At 37.6% G+C, this 12,499-nt stretch overlaps 1 protein-coding gene and 1 long non-coding RNA gene across 3 annotated transcripts in view; both read right to left on the reverse strand.

The window, feature by feature from the left end:
- Positions 1-12,499, reverse strand: part of CDK14 (cyclin dependent kinase 14) — a 546,209-nt gene that overhangs the window by 173,179 nt on the left and 360,531 nt on the right. The gene's annotated exons all lie outside the window — the stretch shown is intronic.
- LOC111742738 overlaps positions 11,128-12,499 on the reverse strand; it is a 4,493-nt gene continuing 3,121 nt past the window's right edge. The window contains exon 2 of the long non-coding RNA XR_002781446.1: positions 11,128-12,485. This is a non-coding gene — a long non-coding RNA (uncharacterized LOC111742738). The remainder of the gene's footprint in view (positions 12,486-12,499) is intronic.

Raw genomic sequence — 12,499 nt, forward strand, 5'->3', positions numbered from 1 at the left:
GGAATAGAAAAATACAAGGATAATGAGACTGTGTGGTCTATAGAAAGATCTTTCTTTAAAAACACTGGTGAATTAATAGTATAAGAGCCTAGGTTTCAACCAGATTGGGGTTATTTATAAATAACAGAAGCTCAAATATTCTCAATGCCACAGTGACATTTAAAAAAAAGAAAAAAGAAAAAAAGGCCCCACGTGGAAAATAACCTGGCAGTTTCCTCTGATGATGTCTTTCTTTAAATCCTAAGTTTCTGAGTTTATAAAATTTTGAGAGGCTTTAGCTGAAAAAATAAGTTACAAAATTATAATAATTGGTAGAAGCAAGTGGACATACACAAAGAACAATCTATTGCCAGAAAGTAGAACTTAAAGTAGGAAGACGGTGAAAAATAGATTATTTTAACAGTAGCTGACGTGGGGGCAACTGTCCCTCAGTGAAGAACAAATCAGAAGCCCTCCCCGAGAAAGATTCTGGGACAGGAACCTGGGAAGAGGAAAAGGAAGGGAACAAAAGAAGAACTATGCACACCAGAGCATGTATCTGGGACCATCTGGGGTTGTGATAACTTAATGTCTCTCCTGCTGGCCTGGATCAATCAGGTTAGGTAATGAATTACCTCATACTCATGTTAATTCCACTATTTTGCTGTGCTGGAAGAAGGTAAAATTCAGATGCACTGGTTCCCTGGGAAACTAGCCAGGGTGTGGAGTAATCCAGGAAAGCCCAGAAAAGCTCTGCTCAGAAATGCTCTGTTGTCTGACATTTCTTATTTACTGTCACATCCTCTCAATAAGTTATGCATTTTTCTTTCAGTAACATACCACCCAGTTATCTGTAGGTGGACCTACGTAAGTGACTCTTTACAGTCACTCTTTGAGGAAACTTACTAAGTACTTAGCAGTGTGCTAAATGCTATGGGCCACGAGGCAACAATCACAACTTCCAACAAAGATCAAGTAATAGGGACTGAACGTACCCCGCTGCCTGAAACAACTAAAACATCAGAGAAAATATACGAAATAATGGCTCTCAAGTATTTCAATATCAAGCAATGAAGGACAGGAAACAAACAAGGTGAGCTCTATGATTGCTCTACTTTTACTGCCTGAAGAAAATTCCTAGGTGACAACACAGAGAGGGGAAAACCAAGGAGAGCTTAGTAACCTTCATTCAGTTGGAGATACACAGCTGAAAATCCAGGGAAGCAAAGGCTGCTAGAATTTGCAGAGTAGACTATCAGAAAGAAGAAATCAGTATGGAGGTAACACTCTGAAGATCTTAACTGATGATTCAGCTAAGTACTGATTAGTGCATAAAGTTAAAGAAAGTACCCAATGCTAGGGAAAGAACCACTCAAACAATTAGAGGAAACAGTGCCTGGGACTCACACAAGGCTGATAATTGTACATATTCCCAATAGTCAGAGTGGAAAATCTCTTAACTCACAGAACCTTGTTTAGAGTATTAAGAAAGATCTTGCTTCAGTAGTAGAGAAAAATTCATCCTAGGCCACACCCACAGTTTGGGTGCTGCCTATCAAAGACTAAAAGCAAGACTTGAAAGGGTAAAACTGTTTCCAGTAACTTGACCATGTCACAGAACAAGATGAAAAAATTTTTTTTTGGAATACAAAAATATACAGAACTGGGAAAGAAAAAATTCACAATGTATGGCATTGAACGAAATAATTACCAGGCATATATAAAAAAAGAAGGAAATGTACAGTTTTTAATGAGGAGAAAAACCAATCAAAAAAGCAAACTGACCCAGAAATGACAAATAGCAGATTTTGCAGAAAAGGAAAAATATGGAAGAGATAAAAAACAAATGCCTACAGATAAAACCTACAGTATGTGAGATAAAAAAAAAAAAAAAAAAATACAATGGATGAAATTAATGACTTATTAGACATTGAAGAAGAAAAGGTGAATAAACTTGAAGACGGAGCAACAGAAATGCTCCAAACTGAAATGTGGGGGAAAAGATAGAAGAAAAGTCAAGAGTATCAGTGAGTCATTGGACAAGCAGTGCATCAAGTGGCCAAACAGACATGTAACTGTAATTCCTAAAGAAGAGTGAGAGGGGGAGGTAGAATAAAGTATATTTAAAAACAATACCAAAATTTTTCCTAATTTGATGAAAATTATAAACTGATGTTCAAAAAGTTTAATGAATCCTAAGCATAAAAGTACAGCAAAAACCACATAATAATCAAATAATTTAAAACTAGTGATGAAGACCATATTCAAAAGCAACCAGAGAAAAAGATAGTATATAGCAAGGAACACAGATAACAGCATATTTTTTGTTTAAGATGATGCAAGATGATATGATCACCTCAACAGATGAGAAAACACATTTGACAAGATTCGACATCCATTCCTAATAAAAACTCTCACCGAACTGGAATAGAAAGAAAACCTCCTTAACCTGATAAAGGACATCTGCAAAAAGCCTAAAGCTACAATCATTTTAAATAGTCAAAGACTGCATCCTTTCTCCAAAGATCGAGAACAAGACAAAGATGTACACTCTTACCACTACTACTCAATATTGTACTGGAGGTTCTAGCCAGCACAAGAGATCAAGAAAAAGAAATTTACAATGTACATGGAGGTGAATACACAATGCAATACATATACTCCTTACTGTTAAATTGTATACCCGAAACTTACTGGATTTCGTTATCCAACGTCACCGTAAAAATAAATTAATTAACTTTTTAAAAAAGTACATGTTGGAAAGGAAGAAGAAAAACTATCTATTCAGAGATATTATGATCGTTTACATAGAAAATCTATGGAATCTACAAAAAAAGCAACCAGAATAAGCTGATTTTAACAATATTGCAAGAAACAAGATCAATATGCAAAAACCAACTGTATTTTTATATGCTAGAAATGAAGAGTGGGAATTTTAAATAAAAGTACCATTCACGATAGCATACAAATACTAAAGAGTTATAAATCTGTCAAAAGATGTGAAAGACCTGTACATTTCCAACTATGAAATATTGCTGACAGAAATTAAAGATCTACGTAAAGGTAGAAATGTACTATGTTTATAGAGTAGACGACTCAAGATTACTAAAAATGCCAATTATCTCCAAACTGATCTACAAATTCGATATAATCCCATTCAAACACTCAGCAAGCTTTCAGTAAAAACCAACAAGCAGATATGAAAACTCATATGGAAACATAAAGGATCTAGCCCAGCCAATCAACTATGAAAAAAAATTAAAACACCACAGTTGAAGGACTTAGAAAACCTGACTTCAAGACTTACGAAGTTAGTCATCAAGACAGTATGGTACTGGCATCAAGATGGAACAGTCTAGTAATAATTACACATATGTGATCAACTGATTTTCATTAAAATCGCAAAGGCAATTCAGTGGAGAAAAAATAGTCTTTTCCTTTGGCTTTTTCTTTTCCACAAATGGTACTGGAACAATTGGACAGCTATATAAAGAACTTTGATCTATCTCTGGAATCACATTCAAAAATCAACTAAAAATGGACCAGAGACCTAAATAGAAAACCTAAAGCTATAAAACTTCTAGAAGAAAACATAGAAGAATATCTTTGTGACCATAGGATAGACCAAGATTTCTTTGGACTTCATAAAAATTATGTACTTCTGTTTTCAAAAGAAACTGTTAAGAGAATGAAAAGATAAGTTAAATAATAAGAGAAAATATTTGAAAATCACATATCTGATAAAGTTCTCTATCCAAAATATATTTTAAAAGCTCTCAAAACTCAATGATCATTAAAAAAAAAAAAAAAAAAAAAAATAAAAAGTAAGCGAAAGATTGGAACAGACACTTCACCAAAGAAGACATATGGATGTCAGCTCCACCTCAGATCAGATCATCAGGCATTAGACTCTCATAGGAGCACCAGACCTTGGTGCCAAAAAGGTTGGGACCCGCTATAATATTATGGTACAACTTTGGAAAACAGATTGGCAAGTTTTTTGTTTTAAACATACACCCATCATATGATCCAGACTTTCAAATCCTAGATATTTACCCAAGGGAAAAGGAAACATTGTCCATATAAAGATTTATTCACAGAAGCTTTATTTGTAATAAATAGAAACAACGAAATTAGATACCAAGCCAAAATCTTAACAAGTGAATGGATAAACAGATTGTAGTATATCCACACAATAACATTCAGCAATAAAACACAATGAACTACTGACACTAACAACAACGTAGATGAATCTAGTTATGCTCACTGAAAAACACCACAGCCCTGCCCCCCCAAAAGAAAAAAAGTACATACCCTATATTTCCATGTATACGAAATTTAAGAAATGCAAACTAATCTATAGTGAGAGAAAGCAGATCAGTAGTTGCCTGGAGATGGAGGGGAAAAAGAGGGAAGGGCTAGAGGAAGTACAAGGATGTACGAAGAAACTTTCAGGGATGATGGATATGTTCGCTATCTTGATTGTGGAGATGGTTTCATGGCAAAACTTATATTGTACACCTTTATTTTGTCCACAGTAATCTTTATTTTTTTCAATTATGGCTGATGTTCAATATTATTTTATATTAGTTTCACGTATACGGCATAGTGATTAGACATTTATATAATTTATGAAGTTATCTCCCGAGTTAGCTTAGTACGTACCTGGCACTATACATAGTTATTACAATATCACTATTTTCCCTATGCTGTACTTTACATCCCCATGACTATTTCATAACTACCAATTTGTACTTCTCAATCCCTTTCCCTTTTTTTCACCCAACCCCACAACACCCTCCCATCTGGCAACCATCAGTTGGTTCTCTGTATCTATGAGTCTGTTTCTGTTTCGTTAGTTCATTTATGTTGCTCTTTAGATTCCACATATAAATGAGATCATATGGTAATTTTAATAACACATCTCAATTTTGTTTTCCTTTCTCCTGTCCTCTTTTACTCTTCCTGTTCCGCCCCTCCTATTCCCTAGGCCATCTCCCAATTAAACCGTCTGTATCCAAGCCCTTGTCTTAGACTTTACTTTTAGGGGAACCTAATTAAGACAAATGATGTGTACGATCTTTATTAAGAGCCAGGTTAAAGGCCAAAAAAAAAAAAAAAAAAAAATTCTGTGCTTTCCATCTTTCACCAAGAATGTGGACCTACATTTGTTGATCTCAGTGCACTTTAAACATTGTATGTCAATTACACTTCAAAAACAATTAAATTTTTAAAAGAGACACAGTCATCTTTAAAATATGAAAAATTAGCATACAATGCAAGTACAAACACTTGTTCTAGTGTTCTGTTTCTACAACTTCAGTTAAGTCAATATCCTCTTTTAAATATAAAATACTCATCCTTCCATAAATGTTACTTAAAATTTCAGAAGTAATTAAGTATTCTGACAGGAACAAAGAAAAGGTAACTGAACATGCTTTTTCAAATCACAAATTCTCCGTTAGTCACGTTGATATGTTCCAGTCCCTTTGAGATTATGATTTTAAGTTTTTTGAAAAAAAAAAAAAATTACTGCCAATTAGGCATCAGAAGATAAAAATGAAAATACAAGGGAAGAAGGAAGGAAGGAAGGAGAAAAAGTAACAACTAACAACACACAAGAAACTTCAAAGAATGACCTCAAATGTAGTTGAAATTTGAGAAGGTTACATTTTGGCCTTTTTGAATCAAAAGCTGTGATGCTTGTTTAGGTAGCTGTTTGTTCGTTTTCCTCACCTGCCTGTCTTTCCCTCGCCCTTGATTACTCTGATTATCCCTCCAGCCACTCTAAATTCACAATTTCAGGCCACTAGCTGGCTTCTCCTTGCATAAGCAGAGCTTTGTGATGTGCCACACAGCAAAATCCTGAGTGGAATCACTACAATAAATTGCTGCTGCCACCATCCCTATTTTCTGGCCTTTTCCCTAGCCAAGCTTGTGTTCCCAAATTCTCTGTAAACCTCTGGTGTGCCCAGAAAGAGCAATCCTAGTCTAGTAATAGGACACTTAAAGTGGCACTGTCTTTTCTGCGGAGGCTGCCACCATCTTTACCAGCACACCACGACCACAAAGCCTGCAGCAATTACTTAAAATATCTAATAAACATCATGTTTAAAGTGGAAAAACAGAATATAAAATTATATACATAAAAGAATTTTAACCACATAAAAATACTGACTGATGGACAAAAATTAGGACATATGTAAAAATGAAAATAAAGTAGCTGTTCGGTTTTTTTCCCTCCCTACTGTTTTCACTGCTTTTGATGTTATATTGTCTTTATGAGGACAAAAAGAAGTTTATTGACAGCTGCTAGCTTAAAGGCTTTTTCGTTCTACCCAGCTGAAATGAATCTGAGGCTTCTATTCATCTGAGGAAAAAGGAAAAATAACAAATTTATTTTGCTCCTGTGGTGGGTGGTTGTAACTGTGGCGGATTTGTTTGACTGCCAATTACTGGTAACAGTTATCTGATTGTTATACATTTTATAAATGTGTCTAGCAGTATTCTGTCTGGAAATGTATACTGTTTAGAAAAAAAAAACTATCATAACTTTACCTCCCATTCCACAGGATGAAGAAAACCAATCCTGATTAATTTGGTGGTATGACCCAGACCCTACTACAAGCACAGCATATGCAACGATAACTCCCACGAAGATCTGGTCTGAATACAGTCTCCAGGGAATAATGCTACCATGGCAAATCATTTAAGATAGGAAACAAGCCTATGTTGGGTTTATTCTGAAGAGTAGCAGAACATGTCACCCTCACATATGCCGCTTTGATATTTGATTATTTTGGGCTCTAGGTACTTGAAAAACAGTAAAATCAGGGAGAGGTTTTCTCTGAATTGCCTTTATCTGCCTAAAGATAGATCCTCCAAAAGCAGCTCAAATGTCATTCATCCCTCTCTGTGAGAAGAAGTTCTATCTACCAGGGAAGATTGACTCTTACCACAGGAGAGGAGACTAGAAGTTGACCCCACACTCAAACTCTGTCAAACTATCATACCTCTCTCACCTGTTCTTCTAAGGGTCCATTCATCTTTCCCCAAAATCATTTACTCTCCTCCAAGAGGCCTACATTTCCTCTCTCCTTTCCTAATTAAGAAGGTATTCAAGTCTGAATTCTAAGCCATGTTGCGGAAGTTACTCATTTTTCCCTGGGTGTCTCCCACTTATTCACGAGGTATACATGTGAATGAACTTTTGTTTTTCTCTTATTAATCTGTCTTTCATTACAAGGGTCTCAGCCGAGAAATCAGAAGGGTAGAGGGAAAACTATTTTTCCTCCTCTACGATTCTGTCTCAGGAAAGCAAATCATGGGCTGAACACTGAGGTTGGCTCAAGTGCCAACCAGTCCAGGCGGGAGACAGGGCAGTTTCTAGGTGGGAATCGGTGATGGCTGGCGTCACAGCTGCATTTTTGCTGACAGGAACATAAACTGAGCCAATGTTTTTGGAGGATGGTTTATCAAAATCTATACAAATGTTCAAAAAAGTGTACCCAACAGGCTTCTCATAGGAATCGTTTCTGCAGAGATAACCTATGAGGCATTACGCCGTGGGTCTAAACCAGGATGCTACCACGGCAGGCTCTCCCTTCCACGATAGGACAAAACTGGGAAGAACACAGCCGTAGAGCGGATTATCATGCAGCGGTGAAAACGAAACGGGGCGAGTTGAAAACAATGTTTGTAACATTTTTTGATAAAACACATCACTCACAAACACGTACTATTTATCTGAATGACTGCATAGGCTGGAGAGAATTTTAACTTTTACATTTACATACTTCCATAGCAGAGTAGAATTTGGAGTCCTTTTCAATTTAATAAATCAAAAAAGACAACAAGATCAAATACATTTAAAATAAATGGAAAAAGATATTGATACAGAGAACAAAAGGTAAGAACAATGGATGTAATCAAATTAAGGAAATAAATTTGGTAATACAGGTGTTGTATACAGGAGAATGCATGATATTTTTCTGAAGGAAAAAAATGAGCACGTTAAATGACTTTCTCCCTCCTTCCTATTTATGGTTAAATGCAGCCGAGGTAGCAGACAGAATGGTCTATTAAATAAAAAGAGGGGATCTATGGGGAAAAGGAGTTTCAACATTAAGTTATACACCTTTAAGAACTAAAGAGAGCTGTGGTGAAAAAATTTCCAAGTTCTTTTTCAGATTAAAATAGGCATGGCTATGCTAATTCCGAACAGTGCCAGCAGTCTGAGTTCCCAGCTGCCCTGCAATCTAGTCTAGGGCGCTGCCAGCCTGCAGGATTCAGCAAGTGTCCGCCTACAGGGATGCCTGATACCACCTTGCAGCAGAGTCGCCTGAACCAGCCTGTAGCCATCACCGTCCCCAGGGCGGGACGAGGACAAGACTGAGTGTCTTTACGAACTGCTTCAGATCTCAAACCACAACCGCCCACATCGCCATCTGTTTAGTTCCATGTGGACCCTAAAAGAAAAATCCGGTTTGATCCTAAAAATACTATTTGCCTCACAAGGAACCGTCTCCTAGGGCTCTGCCTCACAGGCCTTCGTTTTACATAACATTAATTATAGATGCTAATTCTGTGTCAAAATGGTACAGTGGCCACACCCTGGAATGTGAAATTGTAAACTTCAAAATTCTGCCAAAATGTGTCATTTTATCCAAGTGTAGCAGTTTTAAACTGCTTAGGCTCCCTGACCACGAGTTCTAAGTTCTAACGGGACTGGAGTCATAATCTGGCTCTTCCTTTGACGCACAATGTGTAAGATGCTTTTCTCCTTTATTTACTCATAAAAGTACCATTTAATGATAAAATACGTATTCATGTATGACTTAAAAGGAAATAAAGTCCCTGAAACTGTTAATGAGTACCCAGGGCAGAAATTCAGAAATATTTCCTTTATCAATGCTATGCCACTCAGCTCCAAATGTACCTTCCATTGTCTACTTGTGATACTGGACTATTTCTCCCTTGCCAGCTGGTACGATGTTAAGTTTTGTCAGTAGATGGTGCTGGAGAGACCTTGGAGGAGGAAGGACCTTAGCTTGATCCAGTGGCACCAGAACCCCAGAGTGCACAAGCCATGCCACGCCGTGGCACTCACCTTCTAGCTTTCCAGCCCCAGCCGGAAGTTTCCTGCCTGCATGCCAGAACCAGGAAAGATTTTCCTGCTTGCAATGCCCTGCTCACCAGCCTAGGTCCACTGGCACCCCAGGGGAGGGCTCACTGGTCTTGGTTAGAAGTCCCATGCTATCAGCTTCTGTTCTCTAGCTATGGACCAGCTCTGCGCAGGGCACCCAGTGAGCTTCTCTGCCCTCCAGTAGGCTGCAGCCACACCTTTTCCACTGAGGTCTGAATCCCCAAACTTGGGGAAAGAGACCCTTTCGAAGTTTGTTCTTTCCTTGAGTTCTATCTGACAGCCTTAGGATATTCTTTAGAATTCTCTTTTATACCTTCTTAACAGCAAATCTCTTATAAATAGTTAATAACTCTCTATATTAAATCGTTCTGGTTTAAATTACAGTGTGGTTTCTAACTCCAGACTGGACCCTGATTGACAGTCATCCATTGAAGAAGGTAGCAACTTTAAACCTCAAGTTGTCTCTCAATACTGTTCCTTAATTTCATCATTCATTTCTCACTGTCGGTCTGGCACACTGCATATCAGACCTTCTCTTTTGTCTTTTAGGCTTCAATGCAACTAACTTATCAACAACTAACTACTAGAAGGTGACATCAACTTGATATTCATTAAGGAAACATGGGAGCTTCCTTCAAAATCCAGATTTTTAAGTCCCTGATTTCTCCTCCTATTGTCCTCATATTCTTCTCAGGCTAAAAGAAAAAGTCTGAATTGATCCTCACCAATATGATACATAACACGGTTGTTCTTTATTTTAGATTTTCAGCCAGGACCTTTCTTATAGTTGTTGCCTTATCTTTTCTTTCTCTCAACAGGTTAAATCTGGAGATCAATTTTGGCCACTTCACAACATTTGAGTCTTCTGGTTGATGAACATGATACATCCTCCATTTATAGTTCTCATACTATGTTTCTTGAAGTTATACTATTTCTTAGAGCGACAAGAGGGCTATGTTGCTTGGGGGCGTGGGGTGGGGAATTCAAGCAGGTGGGATTTGGGGTTTCAGGATTATAGGTGAGATTTATTTCAAAACGGAATGACATTACTAAAAAGTTTTTTTTGGAAGTCATAGATACTCTAGTCTCATTATATAGGTGAATAAATGAATCATGCTCAAGCATGTCCAATGATAAATAAAGACTAGAAGTCAAGTCTTCCAACAGGCAGTCCAGAGTTCATGAGCTTTCATTCCAAATTTTATCTTACAAAATCCTTGACATATTTTTCCCCCCCACTTTAATTCTCCCCCACCCTACTTCCACCTGACCTATGGATGTTGCTGTTTCCCTTTAAGAAATGGATCTCTGAAGGTGGGGCGTCTCCTCTCATACGCTCAGGGCGTGCACCTGGGGCCAGGCACCCCCGGGGCCGGGCACCCCCAATGCACTTAGGGGGCCTGGCACACCCAGGGTATGGTCTGTGGTTCCACCTGGGGTGCAAACCCAGAACCTTCTGCGTGTAAAGCAGACGTGCTAACCGCTACACTATGGAGCCACCCCAGACATACTTTTATATTTACTATCTATCATGACTTGGAGATATAAGTTCCACAAATTTATTACAGATGGTTGTTATATCTCTTATACGTGGCTGAAACACAGTGTTTACAGTGGAAGGCAACAACTGGGTTTAAGTTCTGCTGGCTAGAGTTACAGAAAAGATTTATGTGTGGATTATTTTAGTGGAGGCAGTACCAAACATCAGGTTAACCAGCTCTGTTCCTCCAACACTGCTAGGAGGTGAATACACAAATTACTGCAACATATTCTAATTTCTCCCCTGAGATTTCAGTGGAATTAATTAAATATTAATCTTCTGATTAAAGTACAGAGTGATAGGATAAAAGGAAAATCTTTTTTATATTCACATTTGAAAAAAGTATTGCCTTTTCCAAGAAAGGAGGAAATAAAAAGCTGAGCTACTACTACTACTGAAGGTACCTTCATGTTTTCATTATCACTACATCATTTCTCCAGGAGGTTTATCTACAACATACTGAGGATAAAATCTCTTCATTGCTTTCTTCTTTCTTTACAGAGTGATTTTTTTTTTTTTATCTTATCCTTGGAAACAACAGGCTGGTATTATCCAGGCTGTGGCTGAGAGCCAGCAGCAGGCCAGCATTCCATTTTTTCAGTATTTTTGGTAGAATACATAGACCTCAGGGTAAGCTATCAGTACCGATATGTCTTCAAATTCTTACTGGGCACCCTTAAGGGGAAAAGAAGGTAATGAATCTGTCATCCTAGACACTATACTATGCCTTCACAATATTTAAAAGTCCATAACATTTTATCATAAATAGTTGAACTAGAAGAAAAGAAAAGGAAGTACTTCTAACCAAAAGCTGCTGAAGAGCATAAAGGTTAAAATACTGAGTTTTTGGAAATTTTAAGACTAAAAAACCAAAACCAATAGCAACAATAAAAAAACAAAAAATAATACATTTGCCTGCTGATTTGTTCTTGCTGTCCCTTTATGTGGTTACATATTTCTGAAAACTGATCTGTCATATGACTACCTTGCTCCCATCAACTTTATTCCAGTGAAGGCCAAACAAATATAAATAAAAGATTTAGAAATGCATGATTTTTAAACTGTGTCACCCTCTTAGTTAATATGTTGAGTTTCCCAAAGCACAAAGAGGCGTCATGAGTCATTCCCTTTACAAGCTGTTCTTTTGACATTATCACTACATATGAAGACCTCACCTAGTACATCTCCTTTTTTAAGGGTTTGAGAAAGACTCTCTTAAAACAAATTCTTAATTTTGTGTTTTTCTACTTTCTAAAACGTGTCCTAAATATTGTTACAGGCAGCTCTGAAGCATCAGAATTGATCTAAGAGCATTCTGTGATATGGGGGAGAACACCTTGATGAACTGTTTCTACCAACGGGAACCTCCGCACCTTGCCCTGTACCTGCAGGAGTAGCCACATCTTTCTAATATTTTCTTGGATTCTATCCCAGTGCTATAAACATAAGGCTTGGCTTGTCAGGCCTGGCCGACATCAGTGGAAATAATTTGGAGTAAGTGTGCACATCAGCGAAAATGAAGCACAGCTGTTCGGGGGCAGGATCACATGAGAAGAGACAATAAATACTGAGCAGTGAAATGGAAGTAGTTTTTGGTAGACATATTTGTAGTTCCTTTTACCTTAATATAGGGTTTCGAACACTAAATTCAAATTATAGGCTAGATTCCTAGCATCTGACAGTTCTTGGGCTGCAGGCCTACTAGCGGAAGGTAATTCAAAAGGCAAGAGAAAACGAGCATTCTGCTGTGTTGCATTCAGCTCTCTAACTTTCTGAGGAAAAGAACAGCAAGCAGTTGGTTTATTTAAAAATAACAACTACCTCCCCACCCCACC

The sequence above is a fragment of the Pteropus vampyrus genome, unplaced genomic scaffold (genome assembly GCF_000151845.1).
Source record: "Pteropus vampyrus isolate Shadow unplaced genomic scaffold, Pvam_2.0 Scaffold4, whole genome shotgun sequence".
NCBI classification, from domain to species: Eukaryota; Metazoa; Chordata; class Mammalia; order Chiroptera; family Pteropodidae; genus Pteropus; species Pteropus vampyrus.